Consider the following 23,942-nt stretch of genomic DNA (forward strand, 5'->3'; position numbering starts at 1 on the left):
AACGCGCTTCCTCGCCAGGCCTCGGTTAGCCCAGGGGGGCGGGGCAAAAGTCGTTCTTCCGCTGTCAAGCCTGGTGGTTGCTAGGGGCGCTCCGAGCTGAAAGCGTGTGGTAAGAGTTCTCTTTTCAGAAAAGATGTGAACCCGTTCCAAGATTGGCAACTGGGAGAATTTGTAGAGAGTTGGGCTGTCTGAACCCTGATAGGTCCCTCGCCGGTTCCGCAATCCCCGCCGAGCACGTTGGTCCCGGTCTCTCTCGTCCTCTACCCGCCCAGCCTTTCGCGGGATTCCACGCTCTTCCGGCTCTGGCGCTGACTTCCTCCAGGTGCCGAGTGGCGGGCTCCGGGGCTCGACTTGGGAGGTGGTGTTCGCTGGGGTGTGTCTGAGCCGGCGCTGTGGTCGAGTCCATTCGCTTTAGCCCACCCCTCCCATGGCTCATTTGTTGAGAAAAGTTGGTGGGTTTTAGTCGCTAGGGAAGTCTAAAAGTTTCCGCATGGTCAAGGTAATTTTACTAGCATTTCTTTCCATTCCTCTCCCCTCACCCCCCTGCTCCCAGTACAGGTTTTCCACCTGGTGCCCCAGAGCTCTGGATCCGTGATTCAAACTATTCACTGCTTTCTCTGTTATTTATGAAGAATCAGCAGGTGGTAACGTGTTTTTTGTTCTTCTGGCTTCCCTTCTCTAAGGGTAGGAGAGCAACTTCGCAGCTTTGTAGAAAGACTAAATGAACTGTTTGTTCAAGAAAGATAGCCAGTCTGCCATTTTGGGGGAGGATATAGCTCAAGTGCTAGAGCGCGTGCTTAGCATGCGCAAAGTTCAGGGTTCAATCCCTGGGACCTCCATTAAAAATAAATAAGTAAACAAACAAACAAATAACCTAATCCCCCCCCCCCACACACACACACACAAGTCGTTTAGCGGGCAAGATAGGACTTAAAGGAAATGCCAGGGTTCTGGTTAATGATATACCACTGGTAAGGCCTTAACCTCACCAGGCCTGCCTCTGTCAAGTCAGGTTCATAACCTGGCCCTAGATTAGCTTTGTAAATAACCAAGGCATTTCAATGGTAGGAAGATGTAGAAATAAGTCTCTGGGGATTAGATATTTTTCCTATCATTTATTTCCTGCCTTCATGAATTCAAGAGGAATTTCATTTTGTGGTCCCTAGCCAATAAGTTTGACACTAATAAAACTGAGGAGAAATTCCAAGTGGCAATCCTCAGGGATCTGTTAGAGTTCTGAGAAAAGAATGGTATCCTTTAGGTTTCTGGTCAGCTAATGTGGCCTTTCTATTGAAAAATGTTAGTTAAATTCTCTATACTTGATCTTTCGAAGTGCCTTTGAAATTAATATATAGTGACTACCTATATAACTAGATAGGTACTTGAGCATAATAATATTTCCTGAACCCAGGGATACAAGGTACTCTGTAGCCCCTACTAATAGCAGATATGGTGGTGAATGTCTCACAAAATTATTTGAATGTAGGATCCTCTGGGTAAATGTGTTTGTGCCCTAAAAATTGTATATGAAAGGGAGCCACAGGTAGCTCTGATTGTGGATCAGAAGAGTCTTTTCTTGTTTTCTCGCAAGAAAGTGTACCCTTACGGCATAAAAATCTAACACCTCATATAGTTTCTCGCATAATCAATTCAGGTCAATAAATAAGTGTTTCATTAAAAGTTGAACCAGGTGTTCCTCTGACAAAAATAGTAAAGGAGCCATAGAAGACAGAAGGGAAGGGAGTGTGGTAAAATGTGAGAAAATGAGCCAGATTCAGAAACTGAAAAAGGTGTATAAACATCTTGGAGAGCTAGGCACATAGGTCCAGGAGCAAAATAAACTGGCAGAATAGTCAGGGTAGACTGGAGACACTTTGTCAATAAACCAGTAAGAACTCATCCCCAAACTGAGTTCTTTATGTACCTGTAATTGTCTAATTTATAAATTACTGCACATGGCAGGAGTACTAATGCAGCTTTATTGCTGCAGTGTTTGGGACTCCTCTAATGGGCAGCTTTGGCTGGAGGACTAGCCATCAGCCTAGCTTGAACTTTCTTCAGACTGTGTTGTAGTCTGAAACGCTGCCTCAATCCTTGCTTTTCCCTCTCCTTCATAGGTGTCAGGCCTGTGTCACAGTTTGCAGACTCTCCCACCTTCCCTTGCTTCCTTCCCTTTTATCTTTCACAGATTTTTGCCCTAGTAAATCTCTTGCATGTTGTTATGGGCTGAATAGTTTCCTCCCCAACACTCATGCGTTGAAGCCCTTAAACACACAGTCACCTTTAAAGAGGTGATTAAGTTAAAATGAAGCTGTTAGTGTGAACCCTAGTCCAGCCTGATGTGCTTAAAAGAAGAAGAAATTTGGACACACAAGGAGACACCAGGGGTGTGTGCACAGAGGAAGGGCTATGTGAAGGCACTGGGAGAAAGTGGCCATCTTCCAGCCAAGGACAGGGGCCTTGGAAGAAACCAAACCTGCTGACAGCTTGATCTTGGAACTCTAGCTTCCAGAACTGTGAGAGAAAAATTTCTATTGTTTAAGCTACCCAGTCTGTGATATTTTGTTATGGCAGCCCTAACTAATACACACGTCAAATCCCACCTTGGCAGCTACTTCTCAGGGGCCTAAACTAGCACAAGTGGTCCCAGGGTAGGTCCAAGAAAACATAAGTTGAGATTTCAAGACTGGCACACTCAATACCTCACAGGCAGAGACGATGCTATCCTGAGCAGTACAGGGACATGGATAGTTCCTAGCCCAAGGTGATGACCAGTTGCTAAAGATACCATCAGTAGTGACTGGGAGAAAACATCCCAGTGGAGGAGAAAGCCCTTGCAGGTACTATTTCAGGCAAGTGAAATATATGGAGGGGAGAACATGCCTACAAGGACAGTGGAGCTGACTGGTTGCCACTGAGTTGTAATGACTCTGAAGAGGGATAAGGAGAAAGCAAGGGTTCTCCCCTGGTTAATGGCTAAGTGTGAGAGACAGAGGGCCTCTTTAGTAGCTTACAGAGAGGCTTTTATCTCCTACAGTGGAAGAGCTGACACAGTTAAGCCACAGACTCAAGACATGATAGTTGGAGGCACAGAGCTCCAGAGACATTTAAATGTGCAACCAAAGCAGGTCAGGGTCCTCTTTGAGAAAACCTGAAACTCTGAAACAAGGGATGGGACATCTGGTTGGACATCTGCAAGGATGTTAGCTCTGCAAACCCCAGTGAACTTCCAGAGTTTGCAGAGGTGGTTCACCTCTTCATACTAAGAACTAATATTTCCTGCGTGCTGAAAGACGCTGCAGAGCAACTGCCCCCCCAAGGCAACATAGAAGTTGCCGCTACCTCCTCTCCTGGCTACCAGGCCAGTAACTAGAGTTAAATCCTAGCAAAACCTAGGTGAGAATATGCTTGGGCCTGATAAAGGAAGAGATTATGTCAAAGGAGCTGTAAGAATTCGCTAGCATATACTGACAGAAACCAAGGGAATATCCTGCAATTGAATTTTGAAATTGCTTGATCAAAGGGGCTGGAATGTAGGACTAGATAATCAAGAATTCATTGAATTGGGGGCACTGTCTTGAGGCATAGGATTTAACACATGGCAAGAACTCTTGGGTTTGAAACAAACACTGCTGCGGGGCTTTTAGAAACTTAGAGAAAGTGATGGCCAATTCTGAGTAAAGTAGAAATGTCTCAGGTGCCCTGGCAGATGATAGAAGAGCAAATAAGAAGATGGACAAATGGGCATGCAGGAATGATATGTGAGGTCAAAAGACCCATCAGAAGATTATGTTCCACAGGAAGGCCCAGAAAACACACCATTCACTGAGGCCATCGGAAGTTCTCTGGTGAGAGGCAACAGCATCACCAAGAAGTTCTCCGTAGCCTGGACTGACAATAGAAGCAGTCACAGAACTGAGGCTCACTAATAATCATGGGAATGGTATTCCCCTTCCCCCAAGTAATAGAGGCCAGGTGGTGGCCCTTAGTCACCAAAAGCCAGGAGGCCACAATTATAAGGACCAGCAACATCTGACAAGAGTGGCAGCCTAAGGGAGCTTGACCCATAGAGAGTTGTGGATGTAGATATAGGGCTTAGCATCTCTAAGGGCAAAGTTAACATCTACAAATGAAAAAGGCCAAAATGGAGGAGCAGGAGACTGAGGATGGTAATCCTCATACCCCACCCCAAATCATTATCCCTTGTTCAGTGTCTGGATCTGAGCCACTTTTAAGATCTGAAACCCATTGACCTAAGAGGTGGCAGATCCTGCAGCACGGCAGCAAGTAATACCTGTAATGTTTCCGCAGTCCTTCCCCAAACAGACCCATGGCCATTTTGATGAGTGTACACACTAGGGAAGAGGGATAACCAGAAAATTGAGGACTATTGAACTTGGGGTCTAAGTTGACATCAGTATTCTAAGATCCAAAGCATTGTCATGGCCCCCTGTTAGAGAGGGGCCTTATGGGGGCTTTGTAATAAATGGGGTCCTGGCTAAAGTCCAGCTTACAGTGGGTCCATTGTGTCTATGGGCCCACCCTGTGGTCTGTTCTTCAGTTCCTGTGTTTATAAATAGAATTGATATATTTGGCAGTTGGAGTAATAGCCACATTAAATCCTTGACCTGTATAAAGAGCTATCATAGTGGGGAAGGCCAAGTGGGAACACCTGAAAATGACCTTCCAACCCTGGCCAACATAATGAATTTTAAAAACCAATATCACATACCAAGGGCATGATGGAAATTAGTGCCAGCATTAAAGACCTAAAGAACATGAGTGGAGGAAAGATGGTCCCTATCATATGTCTGTTTAATTAGCCAGTCTGACCCCTGCAGAAACTAGATAGATCTTGGAGAATAACTCTAAACTACTCTAGACTTCAGCAAGTAACAGCCCTAATTGCACCTGCTATACCGCGCATAGTATTGTTGCTAAAGCAGATTAATAATGCATCAGGACATGGCCCATGGCCAGTGATTTGTTGAATGAATTATTTTCCATTCTGCTTAGAAAAGAGCACCTGAAATGGTTCACATATATGTGGGACAGATAACAGTATTCATTTATAGTTTTGCCCTAAGGATAGGTAAACTGCCCTCTGTCATCATATAGTACAAAGAGATCTGGACCTCCTGGACATCTCATAGAATATCACATAAATGATATTATGTTGGGCAGACAGCACAAGCAAAATGGCTAGTATGCTGGAGACAATGGTAAGAGCTATGCTTCAGAGAGTAGGGAAATGCTGCAAAGATTCAAGGACTTGCCACTTCAGTGAAGTTTTTGAGGGTCCACTGGTCACAGGTATACCAGTATATCCTTCCAAGTAAAAGACAGATTTTTGCTTCTTACATCCCTTACCACAAAGAAGAATGCACAGGGCCTGGTCTCTCTGTGTTCTGGAGCAATACATTCCACACTAAGAATACTGCTGTAGCCCATATATTAGGTGACACTGAAGATTTCCAGCTTTGGGGCCCAGAACAGGGGAAAGGCTCTTCAGAAGATCCAGAGTGCTGTACAAGCATCTCTGCCACTTTGGCCTTATATTCTGGTAGACTCTTTTGTTTTAGAGGTGTTAGAGTGGGAAGAGAAGCAGTTTGGAGCTTGTGATGGTTAATTTCATGTCACCTTGATTGGGCCATGATATTTTGTCAAACATTATCCTGGGTGTGTTGGTGGCAATGTCCCTGGATGTGATTAACATTGGCTTGGTAGAATAAGTAAAGCAGATTGCCCTCCCTAATGTGGGTAAGCCTCATCCAATCAGTTGAAGACCTAGAGATCAGAAAGTCCTGCCTGACTGCATAGCTAAGACGTTGGTCTTTTCCAGCCCTCAGACGCGTTCTGAAACATCAGCTCTTCTTGGATCTTGAGCCTGCCAACTTTCAGACTGGAACTTACACCGTCGACTCTCCTGATTCTCAGGCCTTTGAACTCAGGTTGGAACTAAACATCGGCTCTCCTAGGTTTCCAGATTGTTGACAGCAGATCTTGGGACTTCTAGCTTCTGTAATCACGTGAGCCAAGTCCTTATAATAAATCTACATCTATGTCTAACACCTATTGGTTCTGTTTCCCTGGAGAACCCTCGCTAATTCAGATTTTGGTACTAGCAGTGGAGTGCAGCTGTAACAGACAACTAAAAGTGTGGAAGCAGCTTTGGAACTGGGTAATCGGGTAGAGGTTGGAATAATTTTAAGTTATATGCTAAAATTATGGATGTTAAGGGCAATTCTGGTGAGATATCAGATGGAAATGAGGAACATGTTATCGGAAACTGGAGGAAAGGCGATCTCTGTTATAAAATGGCAAACTGTGGCTGAACTGTGTCCTAGTGTTTTGTAGAAGGTAGAATTTGAGTAATAAAATTAGATATTTAGCTGAGGAAATTTCTAAGCAAAGTATTGAAGAAGGGGCTTGGTTCCACCTGATTACTTATAGTGAAATGTGGAAGGAGAGAGATGAATTAAAGAAAGACTTGTTAAGCAAAGAGGAACCAGAACTTAATGATCTAGAAGGTTCTTAGCCTATCCATATTGCAAAAAATGAGAAAGCATGTTCTAATGAGAACACCAATGGTGTGACTAGATTATCACTTGATAAGGAGTTCACAGGATTTTGTGAGTAGAAACACTACCAGTTTGAACTGAAGGAGATGGAGATGGGACAAAATGAAGACTTGGATTTATTGAATTTGACAGGACGAAATTATAGGTGATCATCAGGGCCACTGCCTCAGTTTTGACAGGCAGATGGCCTCTGCCTGAAGCCTTGGGAGTGGGACCACCCAGCAAAGCCTTGGGGGCGATACTGCCACCCTGCAGGACCAGGACAGCAGAGCACTGAACAAGAGAATTATTCTCAAACCTTAGGATCTAAGGGGATTTTCTTGCTAAATTTTGAACTTGGTTAGTACCCATTACCCCTTCCTTCTTTCCTGTTTCTCTTTTTTGGAATGGAAATATCTATCCTGTGCCTGTCTCACCATTTTATTTTGGAAGCACATAACTTGCTTACAGATTCACAGCTGGAGAGAAATTTTGTCTCAGGATGAATCATACCTTGAGTTTCACTATTACCTGATTTAGATAATATTTAGATGAGACTTTAAGTTGATGCTGGAATGAGTTAATACTTTTGTGGGTGTGGGGATGGAATGAATGTATTTTGCATGCAAGAATGACATGAATTATAGGGGGCCAGAGGTGAACTGTTATGGGAAGAATTTGTCGTCCCTCCCCAATCATATGTTGAAGCCCTAACTCCCAATGGGATGGTGAAGAAGAAATACCAAAGAATATTATCCCTCTTATTTATTCCCCCCTACCCTGTCTCTCTGTCTCTCCCCGTCTCTCTCTCCGTCTCTGCCTCTCTCTCTCTCTCTCTCTTCCCACCCCCTGAGAGGACAGAGTGAGAAGGTGGCTATCTGCAGATCAGGAAGAGGGATCTCACCAGAACCTGAACATGCTGGCACCCTGATCTCAGACTTCCCGCCTCTAAAACTGTGCAAACATAAGTTTCTGTTGTTTAAGCCACCTAGTCTATGGTATTTCATTGTAGCACCCCAAGCTGACTAAGACAGAACCTACAGTAAGCCCCAGTGCAAAAATCACAATACAGTCCCTAGGACCTGAGCAAGGCCATGTCATCTGCAGCAGAAAATTATACACATTTTAAGAACCAGCCACTAGTGTGATACTGGGCCTTGGTAGAAACTGAACGCTTAACCATGCGACTACAAGTAACCATGTGTCCAGAACTGCCTATTATGGCCTGGGTTCTTCAGATGGACCCAGCAGCATCTATTGTAAGGTGGAATGGTACATCTGGGATGGAGCTCAAGTACAACTGAGGTACTTACAAGCTACATGGCCAGGTAGTCCAGACCCCATGTCACCCACCACAGCTGCACCAATACCATGACCATCTGAAGGAGGAGGGGTAAAGCCTGAGTTTGGTTTGTGAATGAGTCAGCTTAGTATGTAGATATAAACCAACGTTAGATAGTGGTTGCATTATAGTCACATTCTTGAGAGGCTTTGAAAAATAACAGAGGGAAAATCTTCCTAATTACAAGCATTGTCCCTGGTCATCTGCTTTGTGTATAAGGAGAAGCAAACTGACGTAAGAATATATATATAGATTCTTGGGCAGGTGTCAGTGGCTCGACCCTCTGGTAGAGGACTGGAAGATCAAAGACAAGATCTAGGATAGAGTTGTGTGGCTGAATATACGGGAGTGGGCATGAAGTGTGAAGATTTTAGTCTTGACATTTTGCACCCACCAGGGAAGAGGTACTAAACAATGAAGTAGATAAAATGGCTCATCCAGTTGCCATTACCAGCCTTAATCAGTGGCTACCTTGGAACCAGCTTGATGGGCACTGTTATGGGTTACAGTGTATTCCCCAAAGTTCATATGTTGATGTTCTAATCCCCAAAACCTCAAAATGTGACCTTGATGGGGAGGGTGTAGCTCAGTGGTAGAGTGTGTGCTTAGCATACAGAAAGTCCTGGGTTCAATCTCCAGTACCTCTGTTAAAAATAAATATTAAATAAATAAACAAACAAACCTAATTATCGACCCCCCAAAAGAAATGCGACCTTACTTGGAAATAGGGTTGTTGCAGATGTAATTAGTTAAAATGACATCATACTGGAGTAGGCTGAGCCCCTAATTCAATGTGACTGGTATCCTTATAAGCAGAAGGTCATGTGAAGATAGAGAAACACAAGGGAATGCCGTGTGAAGATAAAAACAAAGATTAGGGTGATGCAGTAGAAGCCAAGGAATGCCGAAGATTGCCAGCAAGCCACCAGAAGCTCGGGAGAAGTATGGAACAGACTTTCCCTCACAGCCCTCAGAAGGGACCAAGCCTGCTGACACCTTGATCTCAGATTTCTAGCCTCCAGAACTGTGAGACAATAAATTTTTGTTGTTTAAATCACCAAATTTGTGATACTTTGTTAAGGCATCTTTAAGAAACTAATACAGGCACATAAATGGAGTGGCCACAGTACCAGAGATGGAGGCGATGTGTCGGCCCCAAAAGCATGGACTCCAACTTTTTAAGGCTGATCAAGCTACTGAGATCTAAATATCCAACATGCTAGCAATAGAGGCCAATGCTGAGCCCCCAATAAGGAACTATTGATCAAGGAGACCAGTTGGCTACTTGGTGGCAAATCAACTACACTGAGTCTCTTCCATCCTGTAGGGGCCGGTAGTTCCTTCTCACAGTAATAGGTAATTATTCTGCATATGGGTTTTCCTTTCCACCAACAGATCCTCAGCCAACATTACTTTATTGGGACTTATGGAATGTCTGATCCACAGGCATAGAATTCTGCATAACAGCATCCAACCAGGGCAACTGCTTCATGGTAAAAGAAGTGCAGGAAGTAGACCTATGACTTCATACCATACCAACCAGAAAAAGCTGACCTCATGAAGAGCTAGAATGACTTTCTAAAGGCTCAGGTGAAATGCCATTCAGAGGCAACTCTGAAAAAATTGGGTGCTATCCTTCAGGATATGTTATATAGGTTAAATCAGAGGCCTTTATGAACCCAATAGGAAAAATACATTGGTCACTAACCAAAGAGTAGATGCAGGAATAGCCCCACTTACCTTCACTACCAATGACCCACTAGAGGATTTTGTGCTTCCTATACCCACAAATCTGGGATCTATAGTGCTAGGGGTACTGGTTCCTGAAGAGGTTGCACTCCTGTTAAGGGACACAGCAAGGGTCCCATAGAACTATAAGGTATGACTACACCTAGGGCACTTTGGACTCACTGTTCCAGGGACTAGAAGGCAAAAGAGGAGTCACATCATGACAAGGAAAATTGACCCCAGTCGGTAGGAGAACGTAGCACTGCTTTTTACAGAATCCATGTGATCCACTTGGGCACCTCCTGATACTCCCTTGCCCCACTGTAATTGTGAACACATGCAGCAACCCTGGCCTGAGAAGAGTAGGACTAGGAACTCAGACCCCTCAGAAATGAAGATTTGGATCACACCACCACATAAGCCACTAAGACCTGCTAAGATGATAACTGAGAGTGAGGGGAATTTATAGTAAACAGTGGAAAAGGGAGAGAATGAGTATCAGTTGTGGCCCCAGACCAATTGCTGCAGTTCATTCCACTAACCTTCCTCTTCTGAGTTTCTCTTCAGGAAGAGAGGCCCATGGGAACCATGGAAGAGCTTTTCCCCAAACCAGCATGAAGAAATTATCCTTGAGACAAATGAGTGGAATGTGGTGTTTCTTAAAATGGGACACTGGATTCCCTGCTGTGCAGAGTGTAGTTAATTGATGACCCTAGATGCTGTTCTAGATCTACCAATGTGTTCACAGCTGAGGCCATGCTTTCCACAACCTATTCCTATCTAGTGCTTGAGCATGGTAGAGTAATAATACAGGCTCATTCCTTTGAGACTTGAGACTCCTCTGACGGGCCACTTTGGCTAGAAAACTACTCTTAGGATTCAGAGCTTAGAGGGAAATTTAGAGAAAGAAAATTCATGCAAAGAGATTTGAAAAACGGAAATAAAGATAAAATCAGAAATCGATGAAATAGAAAGCAAAAAGCCGAGAGAGAATCAACAAAGCCAAAACATTAATCTTCAAAAAGACGACGACGACAACAACAACAACAACAACAACAACTACTAAGACTAATAAAGGAAAACTTTAAGAAAACACATTACCAATATCAGTAATAAAAAAGGGGGCATCACCACAGGTCCTATAGACATTAAAAATAAAAGAGAATACAGCTTTATACCAATAAATTTGACAATTCAGGTGAAGTGGAAACTTTTATTGAAAAACAAAACTTACCAAAACCTAAAAATAACAAATAGAAAATTCTGTATTTTATATTTTAAAGGAAATGAACTCATAATCTAAAGCCTTTCTACAAAGAAAACTCCAGATGGCTTCACTGGTGAACTCTTTCCAACATGTGTATTTCTTTTAGAAAGGCATGAAAGGCATATTCACACTTTCTGATGCTTATTTATCACATGCCCTATTTGTAGATTAACTTCCCCCCGCTCCATGCCTCATTCATTTAGCACCTACTATGTATTATGTTGAGTTGTAGATAAGATGAATAAAGTTTTTGGCAGAGGAAGCTTTCAGGTTGGTGGAAAAGGCAGACATATAATGTAGATGCAGTGAAATAAGTGCTAATAAAGATTTTTATAAAGTACTATGAGAGATGGGTGTGAATCCAGGGAAGGAAAAGCTTTACAGGCATGAGAAGTGAAACTATGCCATGTGCTATGGGCATAAAAGTAATTGGAAAATAGAGGACACGCTTTCTGTCTTCCTTACTGGATCCTCTCCCCTTATTCTCTTACATTCTTAATACCTCAGTGTTCTTCCTTGGCTTCTGATTTTCATTTGCCGCGAACAGTTTCAACCACTCCTACATTTGTCCCTTTCATATATATTTTAATCATTTCGAAATCCATATCTCCAGCCTCCACCTCTCTCTTGAGCTCCAGGCCTAAATATTCAACTATCCAGAGAATTCATCTACTCAAGGGCTTTATTTCCACACTTATTCTCCTCTCTCTCCCTTGCATCACCAGTCTTCCCTCCCTTCTTGAAAAATCCCTCCCTTGATGGCATGTCTCTTCAGCTATTACACTACTTTTCTGCCCTCCTTTATTTAGTGAATCTTCTCACTTTCTTTCTACTGTATCTTAATCTTTGGTGCTACTGAAAACCTTTTATGAGTCTTTTATCCTCATTACTCTTCTGAGACTTTCTTGTCAAGGTCACCAAAAACCTTCATGTTGCCAAATCCAGTTCTCAACTTACTTGACTGACAGCAGCATTTAAGCAGTTGATCATTTCTTCTTTCTTGAAAAATTATCTTTACCTGGCTTCTACCCTCTACTGATTTTATTCTCACCTCACTGGACACTCCTCCTCAGTCTCTTTGTTAGGTCTTCTCTCTCTTCTCCCTTTAAGTATTAGAGTATTCTAGTGTTCCATCCTTGGACTTTACTCAGTTTTTGCTCACACTCATCTTAGAAAATCACAATCAATTTTACTATTTTAAATGTCATCTTTATATGTTAATGATTCAAAAACTGTGTATCTGTAGCCTTAACCTCTCTCCTGAATTCCACACTCATATCTCCAATAGCTACTCTACTTGGATGTCTAACAGTATTCCAAGCTAAACATGTCTAAAACCAAACTTTTGAGCTCCTGTTAATCAAACCTAATTCCTTCCATCTTCTCCATCTCTGTAAATGGCTCTATGATTCAGCCTGTTGCACGGGCCAGAAATGTTGGGGTCATTGTTGACTCCTCTCTTTTTCTACTTCTCTTATTCAGTCCACCAGCACATTGCATCAGCTCTGCCTTCAAAATATATCCCTAGTCTGATTGGTTCTCTCCAACTTGGTCACTACTACTCCAAACTGCCATCACGTCTCACCTAGACCTCTTCCTCCTAACTGGCTACCCAGCTCCCACACTTCCCCTACTATAGTCTTGGGAGTGATCGTTTTACAGTATAAGTTAGGATATGCCACTCCCCTGTTCAAAAACCCTTCAACAATTCACATCACACTTAAAATAAAACCCAAGTTTTTTTCCTATGATCTACAAGGCCCTTGTGATCCAGCCTTTTGCTATATTCTGACCTTATCCTTTTCCATTCTCCCCTTCCTTTTTTCGTGCTTCAGTCATGCTAGTCTCATTGTTATTCCTCAAATATATGACAAGCATGTTCCCATCTCTGGACATTTGCACTTGCTGTTCACTCTGCCTGAAATAATCTTTCTCCAGATATTCACGGCTTATTTCCTCTCTATGCAAATGTCACCCCCTTACAGGAACCACTTCACCTAAAATAACTCTCCTTCATTTGCTCTGTTTTCTTTCATAGCTTGTAGCATTACAGGGATTATATCATGTATGCATTTGTTTATGGGATGTATTATCTGCCTTCCACATTAGAATGCAAGCTTCATGAGGGCAAGGAATTAATCTGTTTTGTTCAGTCACCAAGTCCTATCAATTCTACCTCTTAAAAAATCTTCAGTCCATCTTCTCCCCATTATCACTACCTTTGCCTTAATTGAGTTGCCATCATCACTTGCTGGGAATATTACAGTATTCTCCTACTTGACTTTCTGCCCACACCTTCTGTCGGGGCCTTTCTCTCCATCACTACCAATTTGATAGCATTATTGTTAATATGTATTCATGTCTCTCCTACATAAAACCGTTCGTAGGGAACACCCTCTTTGCATATTGGATAGATTCAAGCCCCTTAACACAGCATCCAAGACATCTGCCACCTCCTTGCTTTTACTCTCCAGCAGCACCAAACTGCTTACATGTCCTTGCCTCTAAACTTGAAATATACTGTGTCTTCTACTTAAATGCCCTTTCCTGACTCTCAGAGATGATAGATAAATATTTCTTCCTTTGGCCATACTTCTATTGCATTTATTATACTGTGGTGGATTTTTTTTTTTAGCTTACGTATAGGCCCCTTATTAAACTGTGAGCTCTTAAGGAAAAAGAGTTGTGTCTATTCAGGCCACAGCTCTGTCACAAGTAAGTGGTAGTTGGAAATGGGAGTAGGGCATGGAGAGGATTCAAAGTAGGAGGGACTGTGTGTATAAACACTCTGAGGCATAAGGATCATCTTCAGAAAAGAGAAGCCCTGGCCTGTGTGACTGGCCCAGTGAATAAAAGGGAGGGTGGCAAGAGGCAAGCTAGAAAGACTGGGAACAGATCATGCAAGGTCCTTGTCAAACATGCAAAAGATCTTGAACATCATCCTATGAGAAATGGGAAGCCTCTAAAAGGTTTTAAGGAGGAAAATGACAAGATAAAATTTTCATTAAAAAAAAAAAACTCACGATACTTGCTATGTAAAGAATGGATTGAAAGAATACAAGAATGAATAGAGAGAGACCTGAGGGACACTATTGCAATTATCCAGGCAAAAGGGATGATGGCTCGGCCTGGGTTGGCAGCAGTGGGGACAGTGAGAAGTAAAAAGATTCAAGCTATATCTTGGAGGTAAAATGGATAGGACTTTGTGATAGAATAAATGAGGGGGCGAGGAAGGTAGATTGCACAACTGAATGCAGTGGTATCATTTGCTGAAATGCAGATGATTTGCTAGATGAGAGTCAAAGGAGCAATAGCTAGGTTTTAAGAAGTTAAGTTTGAGATGCCTCAATATGTGACATGGTAAAGGGATATGCCAAAAAGGCAGTTGAATATGGAGGTATGAATTTCAGAAGAGAGGTCTGAGCTAGAAGAATAACTGGGAGTCATGGGCACACAGACTGTATAAATCATAAGAGCTGATAAGACAGCCTAGGGAGAGATTGCAGCATGAAAAGAGAAGAGGATTATGGATGACGTAGAGTTGAGAAGAATTTCGTTGAATTGGAGATAATGAGAATAGAAAACTGAGAAGCCATATGGATTTTATAATTGCCCAGGAGAGTAACAGAAGTTGAGGAGACAGGAAGGCCATGAGCCAGGTGCTTGCAGATCTTCAGAGAGTGAGGAAAATGGCCAAGAGTTTGGAAGATCACTACATTCAGAAGGGAGAAAAGATGTGGAGATAGAGGATGTGAACCTCAAAAAGACAAATTTTACAAGAAGGAGAGGAAGTAATGAGGAGACACAACCTAAATTTCCCCTTAACTATATTCTCTGTTTCAGATAATGAGGATCTTCAAGAATGTCTTCAGATTTTCCAGGTTAAATAGGCTCAAAGAAATCCCACCTCTGCTCTTCCAGACAGATCAGTCCCCTGGGGCTTAATCAAGGCAGAGAAGCTGCCCGAGGGAGGCCAAACCTGTGGGATACTGGCATGGAATGAGTGGGAACTAAGAAGCTATGCTAAGAGTTCATGTGAGAGGTGGTGAGGGATTGAACTAATGTGGATGCAAAGGGGACAAAAAGGAGGGAGAGCTTGAAGAGACATCTATAACAGCTGGAGATTGAGTTCATTCACATGGCCAATCAATCATGCCTATATAATGAAATCCCAAGAAAATTTCTGGACACTGAGACTTGGAGGAGTTCCTGGTTGGTGAACACAAGTGTGCTAAGAAGGTGACACATCCTGACTCCACAGGCAGAAGGCATGGAATCTCCATGTTCAAGACTCTCCCAGACATCACTCTGTGTGTCTCTTCTTTTGGCTGGCCCTGATTTGTATCCTTTAAATGAAACTGTAATTGTAAGTGTAGTGCTTTCCTGAGTCATTCAGTTCTGTGGGTCATCCTTGTGGATGATTGAACCTGAGGGGATCATGGGAACCCCTGAATTTTTGCCAGTTAGTCAGACATGTGGGTGGCCTGGGGACCCTCAAAGTGTGTCTAGCATCTGCAGTAAGGGCAGTCTTAACTGAGGACTGTGTCCTTAAACCTCTGGAGTCTTACGCTAACTCCAGGGGATTGGCATCAAGATTGTATTCAATTGGGGTTTGTGTTAGAATAACAGGTAACAGAGACTCCTACTCAAACTGACTTTAAAAAGTAAAGGGAATTTATTGGTGCACATTACCAAAAAGTCCACAAGTATATGGCTTTAGGCATGGCTTGATCCAGCAACCCAAATAATGTGACCAGGACCTGGGTTTTCTCTTCCAGTTTTTCTTGAGACTGGTTTCATTCTCAGCAAATTCCCTTCCTGGTACAGGATGGTTGCCAGTAGCTGAAGCTACTGAAGTTCCTGAAGCTATGGGCTTGTGATTTTACATCCAATTAAGAGGGAGAGATTCTTGTTCATTCAAATAGATGTTCAAGAATTGAGTATAATTGGCCTAAATTGGATCACATTCCATCCTTGAGTGAATTACTATGACCAGAAATATTGCCATAAGTCAATTAGAACCAGCTAAAATCAGAGGTAGGATTTATCTCACCTAAACCATTTGGTCATAAATAAAGCAAAATCTGAGTACTGCTGTTTGAAAAAATGGGAAAATGAATATTGCGGAAGCAATAAAAAAATGGAAGGTATTCAGCCGATATTTATTTAACTGACTCCTCATTTTGAAAATTAGCTGCATTCTGGAAAGCAATCCCAGTTCTCTAGTTCTTAAATTCTATACTTAAGAGTTGTTCTGTCTGTACTCCAGGTGGCTTAAATATTCTATGAGGGTCTCTTTGCAGCCTAATGATTTGCTGGTGCAATTCTGAGAGAAACAGCTTGTCAGATTATGGTACAGCTCATCTCCAGAGATCATTTATGTGACAACCTAATTATTCAGTGAGAGAAAACCCTAAGAGATGTCCACACTTAAAGAGCTGACAAAGAAGATGACTCTGCAAAAGAACATTTCTATGCCCTCAGCTCTGAAAAACCACTTGACTACCAAAATGGCATCATGAAGTTTATATACCAGAGTCCATGGACTTTATTTATGGGGAACATTCTTTGATCCTCACTTAGAACCAATTTGCCATGATTCTAGATGCAGTTCTAACAGGTTTGTTATCTGATGTAGTGATCATCTGTTGTTTTTGCATGTTCACTATCCTTTCTTACTTAGGCAAATCACCCTGATTTTCCTTTGGGAAAACTAGTTCTCTAACTTTCAGTTTCATGATTTTGATAGGACTGATACTACCTACAAGGTCCAAGAATGAGCACATGACAAAGATCTGGCCAGTCCCCTGGCCATACCGTGATTGATTCTGAAGTTGGAATGTTGTCCAGTCTGAGCTATTGAGAGCCCTACCCAGAACTTTGCCTGCAATTCTTATGGGCTTGCTAGGTTGTAAAAGTGTAAGGCCAGGCTGACGTTGGGCTATCATGGGGGAGAATCCAGCTGGTAAATGAAACCAACATAGAGAGGAAAGCAGAGGAGAGATACAAAGACAGAGGCAGAGAAGGGAACCCATTCTGATGTTATCATTTGGATGCCTGGAACCAGCCATGACTAAAACTCCTGGATTTTTCAGTTACAGGAGGCAATAAAATACCTTTTTTGCTTAAGCCTCGTTGAGTCAGGTGTCTACACTTAATTAATTCATTTGTTTTTCTGATCAAATTAGAAGCAACAACAGAAGAGAGTTTTTGCTGTGAATTAGCAACAGTTTCACTAATTTTTTTAAAAATGTTATGAATTCTGAATACTTAATGAAATAGAATCCAATATTTTGGTACTTGGTGCTGACACCAAAGGAAAGCAAAATCTCTCTCTCTCTCTCTAATTTAAGACAAAGAAAGAAATCAGTTTGGGATCCAAATCGTGACATCCTATTTTACAGAACAGGACAATGTTTGATAGTCCTGATGTGACATTGCCTATTTTTATAACTTTCTTCAGTGTCTTTCGCACTTAAAACCATCTTTGGTTCCTCTTTTAGTGAGTACTTACAATTCTAGAGCAAATTTATATTATTAATGTTTTTCTGTTTTAATTTCCTACAAAGCCAAAATACTGGATATTTTTTACATGTTTAGAATTTATGAAGTTAAAAAAATTAATGTGACTAAATGTTATTAACACATTTAAAATTTAAAAATTATAAACACATTGGAAATATCCTTCTGGCCACTACAGGCTCTGCTGCTTTCTGCAACTTGTCCGCTCCTCCACCCATACCCCACACACCCACACACGTACATCAGCTCTGATGGACCTGCTCTGGAAGAGCTTCCAGGCTTTCCTGCCCGGTTTAGCAACCAATATAAGTTTCAGGACTATTGCCTCTGACTGAAAATGACTTCTCTCCTGTGAGCCCAAAAGAGATGGTCCTAACTGGGTCTCACTCTTCTCCATCCCCTGCAGGGAGATTTCCTACTTCAAAGGCTCCTCCTGTCTACTCTTTACTCAGCATTTTTGCTAAGAGAGTGTAGTGGAGAATGAAGAAGTTTGGAAGAGTTACTGGAACTGGGTGGTAAAAAGGGGATGGAAGGGCTTGGGATAGTGAGGAGGAGATTAGAGCAGGAGAAGGAAGGACAGTTTGAAGGGGAGCTAAGAAGAGTAAAGAAACCTGCCAACCAATGTCTAAAATAATAGTACAACACTGACAAAAATACCTGAATTTCGGTGCTTAAAAATAGCACAGCATACACTGGTATATAGAAAACGGTAATGCAGTCATGACTCCCTCTACCTTGACCTTCAGTCAGAGTAGCCTCTAAATCTCGTTAATTTAATTTCAGAAGCATGCCATTCCACCTAGAGATTCAACTTCCTGAAATATTCTTGGCACAAAACTTGGAAGGCTCTTGTTCTGTTTTAAGAAAGAAAGCCATGTACTTACATCACTTATACATACTGCTGCCAGACTAATATTCCTGAAGCACAGTTCTATCAGGTAGTCATTAACATTTATTGAATATTGCTATCTGCCAGATACTAGGGTCTCTCTCTATTATCTTATTTAATCTTCATAACAGCCCTTTGTAGTAAGTACCATTATTAACCCAATTTTCTTTTTTAAATTCAGGGGGTGGGAGAAATTAGGTTTGTTTGTTTGTTTGTTTTAATGGCAATACTGGGGATTGAACCCAGGACCTCATGCATGCTAAGCACACACTCTACCACTGGGCTATATCCTCCCTCCAACCCAATTCTGTAGATAAGAAAATAGAAGTTCAGGATTAAGTCTCTTGTAAAGAAAACATAGCTACTAAATGGCAGAACTAGGTCTGGAACTAGGTCTGGATCTTCCTGACTGTACTTGAGTCCTTAACCACTATGCTTTATCACCTCTTCTGCTCAAAATCTGACAGAGTAATCAGTAAAGTCTTACTAAAGTGCTTATCACTTAAGGCCCTTAGCCCCAACTGCCATTCCAATTTTATTTGCCATTATGCTCCTTGATACATCTGATTTTCAGAGCAAATAGAAGTGTTTGCTGATCACCAACATCCCTCAGCAGTTCACACTTCTATGCCTTTGTTCATGTAAGGATCTTTATTCTGTGTCACTTTTTTCCAGAAAAAAAATAGAAATCTTTTAAATCATTGTTTCACACAATAATTGTCATAGTTTTTATTTTTCATTATAATAACAGCCATTGATTTTTTACATATATACAAATACATACACACATATATATTTTTCTTCCCTTGAACTTTTTTTTTCTGAAATACGTATGAAAATTAAGTGGTTTTTAAATGTTTTAGGCCTTTGCAAATTATTTATACATCCAAATGCAACAGAATTAGGATTCCAGGTAGTAGAAGTCATTTTACCAAAAGTCCAAGAAGTCTTTAGGATCTCCCAAGATAATCTAAAATAAACAAAGAAACAAAAATTTGTTAGGACAGAAATTTGGCAAGTGGTCAGTCTCCTTGTGTATGGTGTCTCTGCTCCTAACAGGCACATTTTTTTGAAAAATGAAATATCTGTGTGGAATAATTTCATGGATTAAAAAAAAATGCTCGAGAGAGTGATGTTAACTTGAATGTACAGTTGTTTTGGCTAGAACACAGCTTCAGCTTTTTAAAAAGCAGTAGCTCTCAAGAAACATAAAGAGAAGGGAACATTTTCCAACTCATTTTAGGAGGCTACCTACCTGGATAACAAAACCAAACAAGGAGAGTCCAAAAAAGAAACCTACAGACCAATAGCCCTCATGGATATAGATGCAAAAAATTCTCAACAGATACTAGAAAATTGAATTTGACAATATATAATATATACATATATATTAGGGAATATATTTAAAGAATAACACAGCATGACCAAAAATTCAAGACTGGTTCAATAGTCAAAAATCAATCAATAGACCCACAAAAATACAGTCATTTGATCTTTGGCAAAGAAGCAAAAGGGAATTCAATGGAGAAAACGATAGGTTATTCAACAAATGGTGCTGGAACAACTGGACATCCACATGCAAAAGACGTGAATCTAGACACAGACTTTACACTCTGCACAAAAGTGAACTCAAAATGGATCATAGACCTAAATGTAAAATGCAAAACTACAAGATTCTTAGAAGATAACATGGGAGAAAATCCAGATGACCTTGGGTTTGGTGATGACTTTTTAAAATACAGCACCAAAGGCATGACTTACGAAAGAAAAAATTGATGTCAGACTTCATTACAATTAAAAACTTCTACTATGCAAAAAACGCTGTCAAGAAAATAAGACAAACCAAACAGTGGGAGGAAAAAAATTGCAAAAGACATAAGTACTGTTATCCAAAATGTGTAAGGAACACTTAAAACTCAACAATAAGAAAATGGACAACCTGATTTAACAATGAGGAAAAGATCCAGACATTTCACCAGAGATACAGATGGCAAGTAAGTATATGAAAAGAGGCTCAACATGTGTCATTAGGGAATTGCAAATTAAAACAAGATACCACTACGAACCTATTAGAATGGCTAAAATCCAAAATACTGAGAACACCAAATGCTGGCGAGGATATGGACCAACAGAAGCTCTCACTCACTGTTGATGGGACTGCAAAATGGTACAACCACTTTGGAAGATAGTTTGGCAGTTTTTTAATAAAATCAAATATACTCTTACTGTACAGTACAGCAGTCACACTCCTTGGTGTTTACCCAAAGAAGCTGAAAATTTACATCCACACAAAAACCTGCATGTTGATGTTTGTAGCAGCTTGATTCATAATTGCCAAAACTTGGAAGCAACTAAGATGCCCTGCAGTAGGTGAATAGATGCACAAAACTGTGGTACATTCAGACAATGGACTATTACTTGGTGCTAAAAGGAAATGAGCTACTGAGTCATGAAAAGACAGAGAGGAACCTTAAATGAATATTACTAAGTCAAAGAAGCCAATCTTAAAAGGCTACATACTGGATGATTCCGACCACACGATATTCTGGAAAAGGGGTTGCGGGGAGGGAGGGAGGGATGAGTAAGTAAAACAGATATTTTTAGGGTAGTGAAATTTTTCTGTGTGATACTATAAGGGTTAATACATGTCATTATACATTTGTCAAAATTCATAGACTATTTAATACAAAGAGTAAACACTAAGTCCAGCCCAACACTGGGCTTTGGTTGATATTATGTGTCAGTGTTGGTTCATTGATTATAACAAATAGATGTAGCACACTGATTCAGGATCATGGTGATGGGAGAGGCTGTATGAAGCGAGGGATGGGGAGGTGGGAATTCCCTGCGCTTTCTGCCCAATTTTGCTGTGAACCTAAAAACTTCTTTAAAATATTTCATTTTAGTGTATATATTTATACATACTTAATTTTTATATATAAAATATACTTTATTTTTTAAATTTATGTGTATTTCATATATAATATCTTTATATATAAATGTATGTATATATCCCTTAAAAATTCTAAAAAAGATATCAGTATAATCTACCATACTAACTATCCAAAGAAGAAAAAACACATGACCATTATCAATTGATACAGAAAAGGCATTTGACAAAATTCAAAATCCATCCATTCTCAGCAAACTGGGAATAGAAAGGAACTTCCACAAGCTGATAAAGGGCATCTATAAAAAACCTGGCGCTAACATCATACTAAACAGTGAAAATCTGAATACTTTCCCCTAAGATCAGGAACAAGGCAATAATGTCCACTCTCACCATTCCTACTCAACATTGTACTGAAAGTCCTACCCAGTGCAATAAGGCAAGGAAAATAAAGGAAGAAATAAAACTCTCCCTATTTGCAATTGTCTACATAAAACATCTCAAGGAACCTACAAAAAAACTCATAGAACTAAACGACAAGTTTAGAAAAGTCACAGGATACAAGGTCAACAGAAAAAAAAAAATCCATTATATTTCTATGTACTAACAGTTATCAAATGGACACTTAAATTTAATATAATACAATTTATAATGGCTCCCCCAAAATTAAATACTTAGGTATAAATCTAAGAAAACATGTACATGATCTGTATGCTTAAAACTGCAAATGCTGGCGAAAGAAATCAAAGAAGACCTAAATACATGAAGAGGCATGCTGTGTTTATGGATTGGAAAATGCAACATAGTAATGATACCAGTTTTGCCTAAATTGAGCTATAGATTCAATGCAATCCCAATCAAAATCCCAGTAGGATTTTTTGAAGATATAGACCAGCTGATCTTAAATTTTATTTTGAAAGGCAAACAAAGTAGAATAGCTAAAACAATTTTGAAGAAGACTAAAGTTGGAGGAATTATATCACCCTATTTTAAGGTTTACTTTAAAGCTACAGTATCCAACACAGTGTGATATTGGCAAAGGCACAAATACATACATTAGATAGAGAGTCCAGAAATAGACTCATACAAATATGGCCAACTGATTTTTTTTTTATAAAAGTGCAAAAGCAATTAAATGGAGAAAGAATAGTCTTTTCAAAAAATGTTAGAACAGTTGGACATCTACATGCCAAGAAAGGAAGAAAGAAGAGGGAGGGAGGAAGAAAGCAAAAAAGAAAGAAAGCGAGAAAGAAAGAAAAGGAAAGAGAAGGAGGAAGGGAGGGAGAAAGAAAGAATTAACCTTGACCTAAATCTAATACCTTATACAAAAAAATAACTAAAAAAATCTAAATGTAAAGCATAAAACTATAAACATTTAGAATAGAACATAGGAGAAAATATATATGACTTAGGGTTAGGCAAAAGTTTTTAGACACGATGTCAAAATCGTGATCCATTTTTAAAAAAGATAAATTAGACTTCACCAAAATGTAAAACTTGTGCTCTGCAAAAGACACTTAAGAGAATGAAAAGACAAACTACAGACTGGGAGCAAATATTTGCAAGTCACATAGCCAACAAAGGACTTGCATTCAGAATATGTAAAGAATTCTCAGAACTCAGTTGCAAGAAACAAACAACCCAGTTTTTAAAATGGGCAAAGGTCTTGAAGAGACACTTTGCCAGAGAAGATACAAAGATGGCAAATAAGCACAAAAACAATGTTCAACACTGTTTGCTTTGGGGGAAATGCAAATTAAAATGACAATGAGGTACCACTATATACCTGTCAGAATGGCTTAAAAACAAAACAAAACAAAAAACCCTAACAGCACCACGTTCTGAAAAAGACACAAAGCCCCTGGAATACATTGCTGGTGAGAAAGTAATATGGTACAGCCTCTCTGGGAAACAGTTTGGTATTTTCAAATAAAGCTAGACATATAATCTAGAAATACCACTTTGGGATATTTACCCTAGAAAAAAAAAACTTTGAATGTTCACTCAAAATCCTATACAAAATGTTTTTAGCAGCTCTACTCATAATAGTAAAAAAAAAAAAAAAAAAATGGAAATAACCCACATGTACCTTGGCAGGAGAATAAACAGTGATGGATTATATTTCACATGATTGAACACTACTCAGGACCAAAAAAGAGCAAGCTACGGAGAAGTGCAACTGTATGGATGACTCAAAAACATCATGCTGAGTGGAAGAAGCCAGACACAAAAGAGTACATACTGTATACTTCCATTGATCTGAAATTTTAGAAAAAGCAAAACTAATTTATAACGACAAAAAGCGGATCAGTGGTTGCCTGGGGATTGACTGCAAAAGGGCAGGAGGGAAACTTGGGAATGATAGAAATGTTTACGTTGATTGTGGTGGTTTACATGGGTATATACATTTATTAAAATTCAAAGTTGAAATATTAACATCTTTTGACATAGCCAGCTCACTTCTAGGTATAAGGCGATGTTTGTCAAACTGCTGGTAGAGACCCATTATTTTAAGTGAATTGTTAAATCAATCTAATGTGTCTACCCAGAGGGGTATTTACCCTGAAACTAATGAAACCTAAGCTTCAGGCCCTCTCACTTGCAAAACTTCTTCCAAGGCCTGCTTACTACATTTATATTTATAATTTTGTACTCTTTTTCTAAAGGAGGCCCCCAATTATATAAACTTCAGTCCCCATGTAACCTGGATCTACCTCTGAAAGATCAGAATTTTTTTTAATGAA

General features: G+C 40.3%; 1 long non-coding RNA gene across 3 annotated transcripts; it reads left to right on the forward strand.

Annotated features, from left to right (window-relative positions):
* The first annotated feature begins 48 nt into the window (after nt 1–48).
* Nucleotides 49–21,283, forward strand: LOC105085641 (uncharacterized). 3 transcript variants are annotated; one of them, XR_010382218.1, is made up of 4 exons: nt 49–109; nt 5,843–6,029; nt 14,741–15,238; nt 18,883–21,283. It is a non-coding gene; the product is annotated as an uncharacterized LOC105085641 (long non-coding RNA). The 3 variants fall into 3 exon arrangements; XR_010382217.1 differs by lacking the exon at nt 18,883–21,283 and adding an exon at nt 18,776–18,876; XR_010382216.1 differs by lacking the exon at nt 18,883–21,283 and having other exon boundaries at nt 14,741–17,026.
* Nucleotides 21,284–23,942: the final 2,659 nt, after the last annotated feature.

Source organism: Camelus dromedarius, chromosome 9, assembly GCF_036321535.1.
Source record: "Camelus dromedarius isolate mCamDro1 chromosome 9, mCamDro1.pat, whole genome shotgun sequence".
Lineage (NCBI taxonomy): Eukaryota > Metazoa > Chordata > Mammalia > Artiodactyla > Camelidae > Camelus > Camelus dromedarius.